The sequence below is a fragment of the Nannobrachium achirus genome (genome assembly GCF_963921795.1).
Source record: "Nannobrachium achirus genome assembly, chromosome: 1".
Lineage (NCBI taxonomy): Eukaryota > Metazoa > Chordata > Actinopteri > Myctophiformes > Myctophidae > Nannobrachium > Nannobrachium achirus.
In genome coordinates this window covers 51537356-51551108 of record NC_137810.1, presented here as the reverse complement: position 1 = coordinate 51551108, position 13753 = coordinate 51537356, and the positions used below count along the sequence as shown (strand labels likewise).

The window sequence follows — 13753 nt, the reverse complement described above, 5'->3', positions numbered from 1 at the left end:
CCGCGGTGAGTTGTGAGCTTGTAGATTCGCATTTTCTTCTTTTCTTTTTTTTCCGGCTAGTGTGGCATCCTGGTCGAAATGACGCAAGGAGCCGCTGCCTCAGTTTACGTCCACTTCCAGTGGTGTTCTTTATACTAGCAGCACACGCAGCTCCGTCGGTCCGTCCTCAAAGCTCCAGCAGAGCAATTCTCCAGTGGACCGAACGGAACCGGTTCATCAAAGTAAGTAACGAGCGTACAACACAGCGCCGATACGGTCGTAAAAAGAGCACGCGTGCACGTACAATGTAATTGTTTCTGTAGGTTTCTTTTGTTGTTGTTTCCTGAGTGTGTGTGTGGCTTGTGTGTGCTGCCTGCTGCTGTGATTACAACCCCGGCGCCTTTCCTTTCCTTTCCCCCTGGCTTTCCCTCTTCCTGGCTTGCATTTTCTTGGGGGTTATCGCTTTATTTTGTCGATGCATGTTTTTACTAGTGGATTTAGTGCAAAATGCCTAGGCTGGACAGCAGCAGCGGTATAATACAGTCTTTTGGACGAAACACTAGATGAATATATTGATGATGCGTTTCGCTTTGGTTGTGTTGTTGACTCGAGCGATTGTGTCGCTTCTGGGAGCCGTTGGACTCGTTGCATTTTGATTTTCTTTTTTAGACATCCTGGTTGGTTGGTTGGCCCCTTGTGTGGCTGCCTGGCTGGCTGCCCCAAAGCCCCAGTCTGTCACCAGTCTCTACCTAATGCAGAGGTTCTCTCAAACCTTTTCGTGTCTATAGGACCCCCTAAATGAATGTGTATTTGGCCACGGAGTCACGGACCCCCATTTGAAAATACTTTGTGCCAAGGACACCCATACAAGATCTGTGGTGTTATAAATGTCAAAAATACTTTGAAAATGTTCAAAGAATGAAAATAGCTATGTTTATAGGGTACTGGGGGTCCCAGTTAGTAGTCCCCACTTTTAGAGAACCCTGCATTAGACCACAGACCACCATAACTCTGAGAGTGTACAAATGGGACCAAATGGACCTGTAAGGGTCCTTTTTGGTTCGGACCCCACTTTGAGAACTACGACCACCGACCTAATGCACACACAGAAAAACCTTTGGAGCAACAAGCTCGTTGGATTGAAGGGAAGACAGCCCTGGCTTGTTATGCGGGGAGGAGGGCTACTACGGGGCCGTTAATCGTTTTGGAATATGAAAGAATGTGTGTGCATACACGTAGAGAGACCCTGTGTAGCGTGTGTATGCTTCTCTCTGCCCTGCTCTCTCTCTCCCGTCCTGCCCCAGTGGGGAACAATGCCCCCAGTGTCCTCACGGTTAGCGCAGCTGGACACAGCTGTGTTTAGCCCCGTTGCCACCACGGCAGAGGTCCGCTGCCCTGGCCCTCCTCATCTACACTGTTTGTTCAGCATCATGTTTTAGCAACTGCACTTTTTTTTAGTAGTAGTGTTTCACACAGTGAAATCCTCAAAGTTAAATGATGGCCTCGATGTTAAATGGAGCCTTACGGGGGTCCATTTTTGTACACTTGTGTGTTATCTAGCCTACTTTAGTAGTGGTGGGATTTTATTCTATCCCCTTGATATGACAAGTCAAAAGAGACCTGAGTGACCCACTAGGCATTTATGCTAAACGGCTAATAAAGCTACCCAACACAGTTGATGGGGTTCCACTTCCAGGGGTCTCGTTTTGTCTGACATATTCTCAATATTATTTATTAGTTGCAGTACATTCACCCACCATGAACTGTGTCAGATCATTAGATTAGGTTTGGCGGTTGTATAACGCTCTGCTGCTATGTAGGTTGACTTGTCCAACTTTACACAGTGCATAACACCCTGCCATCAGTGTTATATGGGCTAAGAAGATGCACCAGAAATGCTGTGATTGGGTGGCTGTGTTGCAAGTACCCCTCCCTCCTTTTATTTACTATCATTTATTTGTCTGGGTTGGTCTATCCACCTATACCTTTCTCTACCTCCATCACTACCTTTCTCTACCTCCATCACTGTGTGTGTGTGTGTGTGTGTGTGTGTGTGTGTGTGTGTGTGTGTGTGTGTGTGTGTGTGTGTGTGTGTGTGTGTGTGTGTGTGTGTGTGTGTGTGTGTGTGTGTGTGTGTGTGTGTGTGTGTGTGACTGACTCATGTGCATGATTCATTGGTCGCATATGGCTTTGGTTCCGATGGCTACTGGCTAGCAGTAGAGACGGCAGCCAGTCCACTGCACAGCTAGCTGACTGAAATACACATTTCTCTCTGTCTGTCTAATAAATAATCGGTGTCTTCTTCTATCTGAATCATCTCTCTCCACTGCTTCTCTTTCCAATTTCCACCTATCTCTCTGTGTAAATGTATCTATGCTATGTACAGTATTTGTCTGGGAGGCAGTGGGATCTATTATTAGTCATACCGGCTCTCATCTTCCTGTGTGCTCTCTCCACTCATCATCTGGCGATGCACACATCAATGGCCTGTTCACCTTGTGTCCGTGAAGGGCTGATTGGGCTGGCTTTTGAAGGCAATTCAGGTGATTGTTTGGGTCTGTTTGAGTCATGATGCAACATCAGTGACATCTACCTGTGAGGAGTAGGAGGAGGAGGGTATCCATGGTTACAGGGATGTCTTCCCTGGGTGTGTTGAGTGGAGGGGCTTACCATGCCCATTCCCATGACTGTGTCATATTGTGTTAGGGGTGTGTTTGGACTGGTCTCTCTGCATGGCAGCAGTGCTGTGCAGAGCGGTGTTGGGTGTCATTGGAGGTTTTCTAGCCTATATTGCAGAGCAGAAAGTACAAGGCCAGCACAACATGATCCCTGTTAGGTTCTGCTCGTCGGTCTGTCAGTCGTCTTGACTGATTGGCTGCCTGTCTGTCTGTCTGTCTGCCATCGCACAGAATAAACAAAGCTCAGGCACAGTCACAGTGTGCCTGTGCTTTAACTCAGAACCACAATACTGACACTCTGCATCGGAGTGATGTCTTCATCTCTGGTGTTGTTCACTGTCGGGTCTGTCTGAGTCACAACGCTGGGCTGCTGCAGCCTTCGTCGGGAAATGGTGGAAGTGACCTCTTTTTGGAGTGTCTTTCTGTGGGTCCCCTTTTGAGTCAGCAGGGATGGAGGACTTTTTGCACATGACGATGTTTGTCTGTCAGTCACACGGAGCAGTATCTCGCAGTGGTGTTTACAATGCAGATTGTGTTCAGAGTCCAGTGTGGGCAGGACATCAGGAGGACATGGCTCAGGATTCCTATCTCTCTCTCTGCCTCTCTCTCTCTCTCTCTTTATCTCTCATATCTCGTTCTATTTCCCCCCTCTCTCTTTAAATCAAGTTCTCTATATCTGTCTAGCTGTTTATCCACCACTTTTGTCTGTTCCTTACCTCTCTTGCATTCTCTGTGTGAAATGCAGCGAGGATTTCTCAAAACTGTCATCACTCAGCTCAGCAGACAGAGCATAATCTGTCTCTGATCTCAGCAGTGAGTCAATCAGACATAGGCCATACTGTATGTATATTAGTCTGACTGCTTGACAGCTGTATAAACGTGGCACTTAATATTAACATTCATGAGCTTTCAGTAACTGAACAAACAAACATTTATCTTGACTTGGGCTCACAATGCAGAACAAAACAATGCAACAATAAGTAGTATAATGGTATACCGTAGTATAAGAAAATTAATTCTGATTGGTCAATCTCTGAATTCAGTGGTGTGTTGTCTGTTGTGTCTTCATCATGACCGAGGCTCTATAACAGACCGCTCTCCAATCAAAGGTTCAGAGCACCTGGCTGTGCTGCTTGAATTTGATGCTGTATCCAACACAACAGCCATGTAAACAAACACACAATGTCATTTACAATCAACGTTGCTCTCAAGAATGTTTTTGAAAACATTTGAAGCGAGAAATAGATGATGCAGTAACCGAAAATTGATTCTATTTGATCAACACTAACTTGTTTTCCGAGGCGACCGTGTGGCGCTGGGCAAACGGCCTGCGCAACACCTATGGAACACTTTCATTACCGTAAGCAAGGAAAGACTTTGTTGTGTTGTTACTTTTGGGTCAATGTAATAATTTACTTATGAAGTAGCCGTATAATAAGCAGGATAATTGACCAGTCGTGTCTGTGCCTAATCATCCTGTGGGGATTTATTTAACGATAATGACCGCTGACCTGTCCGTCAATTATCCCTTGCATAGGAAATAGTTATTTATCGTAAACAGGTCACACACACAGTGCCTGTTTACGTCGCATATGCAATATAATTGATTATATGATTTAGAAGACGTGGTGATACATTAAAAGGCCCCTGTCTCAAGAGGCTATGCTTAAGAAACCATTAATTTCTGGGGTATTATTATCAGGGACTATTGACCGTTTCCGTGAACTGAACAGCTTGATTACTCACGGCTGTGGGTAGGAAGGCCTATGCCTCTGTGCAGTGTAATGGGTAAAATTAGTAAAAGCTCCCACTCTGTATCTGTGTGAATGATATTGAGAGTATTGCACCTCCAGTCATGTTGATACTGTGCACTAATTTCCAGCTGGTTTGTAAGAGGCGAAGCAAGGCTAGAATAGGCACAATATTTCAAATGAATTCTGTTCACTCCAAAGCTCTCTGAAACAGTTCCTGCTGGAGCACAGACTCATTAGGGAATCCAATGAACACGCACACACACACACACACACACCCACACACACACACACACACACACACACACACACACACACACACACACACACACAGAGACATTAACGCAGCACACTCCCCAATTACTCCCGGATTGATATTTATTTTCTTCAGCAGAGGTAATTTCTAATAAATATTCATAGTGCCATTCTTCTATTATGCTACTTGTGGATTCATTTTGTTAGCAGCAGCAAGCACAAGAGAGGAGACAAATAGCCTTGAGCTCGCGTCGCTGTTGTTTTGGTGAAGGTCAGTCGTGTTCTGCTGCTCCTGGCGTGTCCACACATGCAACTGTTGGTCAGATAAAGAACAGACACACAACGTAGCAGCACTGTGTACCATATAAACCATGTCCTACTCTTACTCGTAGGTCCAGAACCAGGTCTGTGGGATGCTGCTCTTTTTCCATTGTGACGGAGTTCAAACCAGGGAAGCGAAGCAGCATTTTAGTATGGCATATTGTCTGGTGAGTCCAACCAACGTTTTCCCCCTGCCATCTCAGACTAATTTTGCACATCGTTTTATACAATGAGACTGTATAGACCAGTGGGTTTCAAACTTTTTCATGTCTTGGACCATTATTTATTCAGCATTTGAGCCATGGACCACCATTTGATGAGATTTAGCCTCTCAGACCCAAAACCTTGAATATTTTGTTATCGTTGGATAAGATTTTGTCCACAATTCCATGGTTTTGTCTACAAAATGGTTTCATTTTACTCTCTCAAGAGTTAAAGATCTATATGGGTCCGTTTGGTTACCAACTCTCCATTTAGCTGGGGACCACCTGGAACCTCCTCAACTCCCCGGACCACTGGTATAGACCATATTCACATGGCGGCCATGTTGGCATTTTGCATTGAAGGAACGGGGTGGCATTTAATTTACTTAAAGGGATATTCCACTTTCAACAGAAACAGCTTATGGGCTTTTCTCCACACACACACCCATTGTAACTTCAAACGTCATTTTAACCATGATAGATTCATTAAAAACACCCATTGTTTTTTCTGGTGACTCATAATACCCTCCTAATACGTGAGCAGGCCAATAACCTTTTTCTTTTATTTTTAATAATTCTTTGAGAAAATGGAAACAATTAAATACAATAAAAATGTATTAAAAATAAATTAAAAATGTTATCGAAAAAAGAAAACGGCCTGCTCACGTATAAGGAGGGTAGTATGAGTCACCAGAAAAAAATAATGGGTGTTTTTAATGAATCTATCATGGTTAAAAAAAAAAGAAAGTTCCCCCTCTTCTGTGTTGCCTAGAACTGGAGGATTGATTTGAAGTTTGAAGTTACAATGGGTGTGTGTGGGGAGAGGCCCTGGGCCTGGAGGGCCTGGTAGCATTTACATCAAATATCTAAATATTGAATCAAGCAAATTAAAAACTTTTCAGGGTGTTCATAAAAGCCCGATTAGACGATAAAATTACCAAAAGCTTTTTTTAAAGTGAAATATCCCTTTAATAGCAAAGTGGTCGCTGTGTGAATATGGTCAGGTCTATAGGCTAGTGCAGTGGACTTGGGTCACCCCTGTAAATAACCTACTCATCCAGGGCACCCATGAATTACATTGTTAGTTTATAGCACAGTACAGTTTAACTCAGGTCTGTTTTGCTATACTGTAAAGTATAGAGCCGAGGTCTAAATGGTTAAACTGAAGTGACATAAATAAATTCCAAATATCAACAAAGTATTCTGAGGCACCCCTGGACTTGCGTCAAGGCACCCTAGGGTGCCACAGCACCCAAGCTCCGTGCTAGTGTGTCACCAGTCACATTCAACATTCGGCTGCATTTAAATGGTAAATGGTGCATTTATATAGCGCTTTTATCCAAGGCGCTTTACATAGATTGTGCATTACATTCACCCATTCACGCACACATTCATACACCGGTGGCGGAGGAAACCAAGCAACCTACTCACCGGGAGCAATTAGGGGTTCAGAGTCTTGCTCAAGGACTCTTCGACATTAACTCAGGGGAGCCCGGATTCGAACTGGGAACCTTTCGGGAACCCTTTGTGCTCTAATAACGGTTTCTCTACCCCTGAGCTATGCCCCCCATTTAGCATTTTGCAGGTGGTTATTTTGTGTAGACTTCCCTCTAAGTCACTTGTAATATTGCAGTATGTTAGTAATAACCCGGTTAGTGGATATGCTGCCCATTAGCAGAAAACAGGTATCCGTGTTACGTCTCCATTCTGTTGATCCAGTTCTTTGAACCGTCTCCCACCTCAGGCTCTGATATGCTATTGTTTCTGTCACGGCTGGAAACAATGGATTAAAACAAGCTGGGGGTGGAATAGCATGACCATAGAAAAGTAGCACGTACTTATGACGTTTTGTTATTTTGGAGTTATTTTTGGCATAGGTTTATCTGAAAATAAATGTTTTTTTTTAAACCATTACATTAGGGATTAAACATGTTCGTCCTTCAAATATGTTTGTTGACTTCTTAGTCAACAAACATATTTGAAGGATGGAGGTTTTTGTTAAAACAATAAATTAACCATGATAGCTATTTACAGACTCTTATCGGTGAAAACACACAAGAAGCCCAATTCTACTGTGTAATAATTCACTACGTTTACAATTTGATAGGCAAACTCATTAAAACATCAGTGTATTAGATTAGGAAGCATTAGAATGTGCCAGAGGCCACCAAATTTAGCCAAAACATTCTCATCCTATTTTCCAGCCAAGCATAGCTGCAGCCATCAATTTGATTATACTTTGTTTACATCTGGGCCAGTGCTGGTCTGGGGGTGACATGCTATGAAATGACAGTTTAAGGTATGTCAGGCTATCTACCAAAATGCAGTATTTCACTGTTTTAATCCCCCCCTGCGCTATGTTTTAATTAAACATGGAAGTAAGGCCCATTTAACATTGTAAAATGTACATGAAAATATTTAATGCAAGGGCACTCCTTACGACTTAATCACAGTTTATACAAGGTTCCATAATGTGTAGTTTAGGTCAGGTTGTTACTTTTTATTCAGTAAATGACCTTTGGGAGAGAGAGGTTTAGGGCTGCAACTATTTTTTTATTAGCAATTATTCTATGGATTACTTTTTCAATTAGTCGGATAATCAGGCGGTTGTGCCCAGTTGTCCAAAGTGCCATCTCTCAGATGACACGCTAGTTGCGGGGATGCAGAAGAACTCCTTAGCTACATCGGCTAGGAGTGGATGCTGCAGATTGGTTGGAATTCCACCAATCCAGGGGAACAGCATCTGTATCGGATGGGTGGCGTTGTCATCATGTACAGGTTAATGTCAGCCCCCAGCTTCTGCTCTGGTGGTGAGTTAGCTGGCATGAATCCACTTTCAGTGACTGTCATCCCTTGTGGCGGGTTAGGATTTGCTCCAGGGTTCTACATAAAGCTTTCTTGCAGGCTCTATTCTCACTGCTTGCAGGTCTTACTGTTGCTGCTTCCAGAACAGAAGCATCTCCTGGCATTGCTGCGCACCAGGAGGTACAAGCTTTGGCCCTCTTTGTGTATTCAGCATTGGCAGAGAAATGACTCTTTAATCTTGGATCGAGGAAAAAAACGGATATCCATGATTCTCCTTGTCTTTTCTGATATCAAGTAATTCCCAGCTTAATTTGTTTGATTTGATCTGAATCTTCTAATCTTCACCAGAAGGATGTTGTTGGTTATAAGCTGGGTTTCAGAGCCATGTTTGACCCATTTCTCTGAGTCGAGGGCATTTGTGAATTTGTGAACAGGGAGTGGAGCTGGCTGTATCTTGTTGGCATGAGATGACATGAGAGCTCCTGTCCGCAGATGGAATAGCACAGACAGCCTGCTGTTGCTTCAGGTATCAGAAGGAGGAGGAGCTCCACCTGTTTACCACATTGTGTATCAGGAAAAAAGCCTACAGGTGTCTGCAAGGCTCTGACCGCTGCTGTCTGTGTCCTCGATGTGACCAGGGCTTTAGAAACGGCCAAGTTGAGGAGGTTATGCTCAAAGCAGCTTAACCGCACCCAAGGGTGTCTGGGCCCCTTTCAATTTTCCTTCTGTATGTTATGTTCCAAGCCTCGAGAATATTCTCTATCATCTCTGAAGTATGGGCGTGTGGTCTTCAGGAAAATACATAGTTTCTTTATTTCTTTTTTATATATTTTTGGGCCTTTTTGCCTTTTATTGATGGTGTAAGTGGAGACAGACCGGAAACGAGGAGAGAGAGAGACGGGGAATGACATACAGAAAAGTTTGTCGGGAACGGGACTCAAACCTGTGATGCGCTGCCAGGCTGCATTAGGAGCCTAGGTACCCGGACCGCTAGGCCGGCCCGGGCCAAACACAAATTGTTTCAAAGCAGACATCAGCTGCCAATCAGAGGAGAGAAAGTGGACTGTTAAAACTAATGTACGGTTCACCGCCACACCACTGCTGCTCGTCCAGAGGGCTGTGGTGGCGAGGGATGGGACGATACGTGATATTATCGTTCATCATGATAAAAAACACTCACGATAATCGTATCGTGGAGATTTGATTTATCGTGATATCGTCCTCTCTCATGCACTGGGATCAATTCAGCTTTTATTTGCTGAGCTGCATATCTGGCACCACTTATAATAATTGGTAAAAGGTACTTATAATATACGTACTTGATACAGTCTTTTTTTTTCACTCTATCAAATGTCTTTGCCAAAAAACTGCCAATCTACAAGCTCACAACGCGTCGCTATGCGACGCGCTGTGAGCTTGTAGATTGGCAATTTTTGTTGTGATCGCGATAATATCGTAAATCGCGATTATTTTTGTCACAATAATCGTGATATGAAATTTTCATATCGTCCCATCCCTAGTGGTGGCTGAAAACCACACCCTGTCTGACACCTCCTTGTCCACTGTTGCTCAAACACTATACTGCACATTTGGGAAACCTCTTTGCTGTAAAAAGTGGATTCAGTTAACAAATCAATCACTTTAGATGGCACGTTGGGTCAGCTTTCTGACCAATTAGAACAGAATCATGTCTTCGGCTTTATACAATATGCCACGGCATGATTCAGTTCCTCTGCCTGCTTCGATAATGGACCCATATTTCACACCCTCTGGCAAAGGACACTTTGACTTTGTTCCTGACTTGAGGAAGAGCTACTTGCTTCCCATCCTAATGGAAAAACCTCACCCGTGTGAACAGAGCAGTGCAGTCTGCGCAACAGCCCTCTGGGTGGTTGCAGCAGGTGGTTGCTACCTTTAAACGCATTGCAAGTAGTGTACAATTTTGAGGCACTTTTACTTTACTGGAGTATTTCCAATTTTCTAAACTTTTTTACTACTACTCCACTACTTCTCAGAGACACATATTATACTTGTCATTACTCCAATATAATTATTTGAAAACTTAGAGTTATACCATGTAACTTTTTTTATAAAACAAATCTTAAAATTGTCCTAACTGTTAAATCGCTAAAGTTTTAGAACACCCACTCCGTTATTTTCAGCTTCTAAAGCCTTCTCTTTATATGTTTTCTATGATCCTGACCGGGCCCCGGTTTTCGCGGAAAAATTACGTCATCAAAACACTACCGGCCAATCACAGCGAGGGTTATACACTGCCGGCCAATCACAGCGCATCTTGAAGTGGGGTCGCTATCACAATAGGGCGGCCATATTTGTAGGCGCCCGTGTGTCTCTATACTCGGGTGAAGGAGTCCGTTTCTCCGGAATGCCTGAACGCACAGGAACCAGGGACCCCTCTAAAGATAGATCTCAGCGAGGTGGAGGCAGACGCGGGGGTGTGAGTCCCGGTCCGCGGCGAAAAACGGCCGAAAGACGCGGACCCGACCGCGCTTTGCTATAGAGCTACTGACCACTAGTTGAGCAACTTACACAGTATAGCTTTAAGTTACTAGTTACTTTGTAGATTTTCATTATTAACCTATTACAAAACATGCATAACCTACCACTTCATCCCTATACTTTGGCTATTTGAAAATATACAATCTACAAGCTCAAAAGAGTTTTTATACATTTTGCACACTTGTGAAATGGTTACTTTTAGTACTTTTACTTTTGTTATTTTAAATACATTTTGAAGCCAATACTTTTGTACTTTTACTCAAGAAAAGGGGGCGGGGTGTGTGTGTGTGTGTGTGTGTGTGTGTGTGTGTGTGTGTGTGTGTGTGTGTGTGTGTGTGTGTGTGTGTGTGTGTGTGTGTGTGTGTGTGTGTGTGTGTGTGTGTGTGTGTGTGTGTGTGTGTGTGTGTGTGTGTGTGTGTGTGTGTGTGTGTGTGTGTGTGTGTGTGTGTGTGTTCAACAGTGCCACTTGGTCACACAGTGCTATCGCAGAGTGCGAGTATGCTACAAACAGACAGACATAAAGTAACTACAGACTCAAACCTCGGAGCGATGCATTCACCGCTAAATTCAATATTGCGTGCAATGTGAAGTGTGATTTCCCCCCTTGCTGTCATTAGTGGAGCTGTGGATAAGTAACCCTGTACTGTAGTTCCTTGCATAATTGCTTATGCGCATTGCACAATATAAATGTATGCAGTTGTTGGGCACGGTATTACAGGGAAAAGCTTTCAGTTTAGTGTGGTTGCTTGAAAACGTAGGTAGGTACTGTAGGTCTATGGCCGGGGCCACACATTTAAAGCACATGCTTTATGCTTTACCTGGGGGGAGGCGGGTGGTAAAGTAGCGTCCAATTCATTCCCTATGGAAGACACATGTTTTGAAGAGACAAGCTTGATCCAAGCTTTTCTTAAGACTGTCCTTAAGCCACATAGTCTTCAAAACATCCATACGAAACTTACATAGGGAATGAATTGGATGCCACTTTACCCCCCGCCTTCCCCTAGGTAAAGCATAAAGCACGTGCTTTAAACGTGTGTCAGAGGCCTAAACCTTAACTCGGCACAACTTTACATCATCTCTAATGCTGCCCCTCACAAGATGTTGGGTGGTGCAAGAACATTGGGCAAGGTTAAATGTCAATTACGCTCCTCAAATGATCTATGAGGCTAGATTACTAACCGCACTCTGTAGTGTACTCACTCACCCCTTTCTCCTTCTTCTCGTCTGTGTTATTTTTGTCGCTCCCTCTGTCTCTCCATCTTTCTCTTTCTAAGCCACAGAGGAGACAGGAAATGGCCAGAGCCATGGAGACATCTCAATTTCAAGTCAGCTGGTTTTATGAGCCTTAACCACTTAAGCTGTACATTCACTGTACGACAAATAGTGAAAATAGATGATCTATAAGCTCCCAAAGCATCCAGTTGTGACATGCCGTGAGCTTGGAGATCTGCTACTTTCTGAAAATGTTTTAAATAATTGTGAGAAATTGGGGAAATTCTCCCAAAGTAGGGATGCCAGGGTTGATGTGGTAAAGTAAAAACATGTTCGCTCTTGCCAAAAGTTGCACGTAGTTGGGAGGCAACAAGCCATCCAGATAAGAACATTCTCTCACTGCTTCAACCAGCACATGCTTTAGCAATGTGCTTTAGCTGTGTGTGTGTGTGTTGCCACTTGACGTGTGTGTGTCTCATTGTCAGTCACAAGGCCATGCCCTGGATCCCCCAGACCTGAACAGTGGAGCTGTTATATCGGCACCACCCTCCCCTCTCTCTCTCTCTCTCTCTCTCTCTCTCTCTCTCTCTCTCTCTCTCTCTCTCTCTCTCTCAGGGGCGTCACACAGGGGGGAAGTGAGACTGAGTTAATAGGGCCCAAGGTGGAGGGGCCTTAATTGTTTTATGCTTTAGCTGTTGAAAAATAGCAGATATACAAGCTCGCAGCGCGGCACTGAGTGCCATGCTACGAGCTTATAGATCTGGTATTTTTGAAAAATAGTGACATTTTTTTAAGCGAACATTTGTAACTCAAATTTTGCTTCTGGGAGGGGGGGGGGGGGGGGGGTCCCTGGAACTAAATATTTTGAGATGGGGGGTCCGTGGCCAAATACATATCATTTTGGGGGTGCTTAACATGAAAACGTTTGAGCACCACTGACATAGAAACACAGGTTTTTCAAAGAATTTTTCACAATTTTTCAGCGCGGCACCGCTTGTATATCTGCCATTTTTCAATAGTTAAAGCACAAAATAATGTGTTCCCACTTCTCAGTCTAAATGAAGAACATTCATGGGGGCCCGCAGTGAATCCTTGTACCCAGGGCCCAGAATTTGGTGCGACACCCCTGCCTCTCTCTCTCTCTCTCTCTCTCTCTCTCTTCCTCTTTCCCCATCCCCTCCCCAGCTCCCCTCCCTCCATGACCACTTCTCACACTCATTACAGTGGCAAGAGAGAGCAAGGCGCTGCTCACTGCTCTCCTCAATTGCAAACGGGGAGCGAGAATAATGGAGACGCACGCGGGGGACCATGCAAGCACACCTTGCTTGCTGAGTGTCTTGTTGTCTGCCACATGCATTTCGAGGTTGTGTCTGTGTATGTGTTGTGGCCACCACATGCATTTTGTGTTGGTGTGCGCAGCACACGTGCATTGTGTTCTGTGCAGTGCATGCATGCATGCATGCGTGTTTGTTGGCAGAGCTTTGCGTGTGTGCGAGTGTTTGTTGTTGGCAGAGCTTTCCAGGCTTGTCAGGCTTGATGGAGTGCTTAAACTGGGACAAGTGGAGAGGAAAGGTGCAGCATTTTGCTGCCTGGCTAGTGTAAATATTATGACGCGTTGGCTCAGGAGTCGCACTGGACCTCTGTCCTGTCAACGAGAGCAAGACAGACACACAGCAGCACAGTAAAAATCCTCAGTGTTAATTTAACTCAGAAAGAGAGTTCAAATGGACTTACGGCTCTTGTTTGATTCCATATGTACATCCATTTCCATATCCAGTTCTGATTCTCAGCCAGTGAGCTCAAGTGTACTGTTAGATTATGTTCTGACGGTGAAGGAGATAAATGTCAAAAGAAACAGGGGAAAAAACGGTATAATTGTTGCAAATCCAACCCGTGAATTTAAGATATGCATGGCTTATTACGCTAATGAAGATTGTATAAGAGCATCAGGAAAATGCCGAAAAAAGTCAAAGCAAAACCAAACCATTAAGGTTGGATTTATGATCCCACGCATCTTCTTGTTAATAAT

At 44.1% G+C, this 13753-nt stretch overlaps 1 protein-coding gene across 2 annotated transcripts in view; it reads left to right on the top strand.

Moving 5' to 3' along the window:
• Nucleotides 1-103: 103 nt before the first annotated feature.
• LOC308283745 (uncharacterized protein C1orf21 homolog) overlaps nt 104-13753 on the top strand; it is a 52221-nt gene continuing 38571 nt past the window's right edge. Inside the window, exons 1-2 of one of the 2 annotated variants that reach the window (XM_080724223.1) lie at nt 104-221; nt 5056-5151. The gene's annotated coding sequence lies outside the window, so the exon portion shown is untranslated. The remainder of the gene's footprint in view (nt 222-5055; nt 5152-13753) is intronic. The other variant, XM_080724222.1, reaches the window with a different exon arrangement.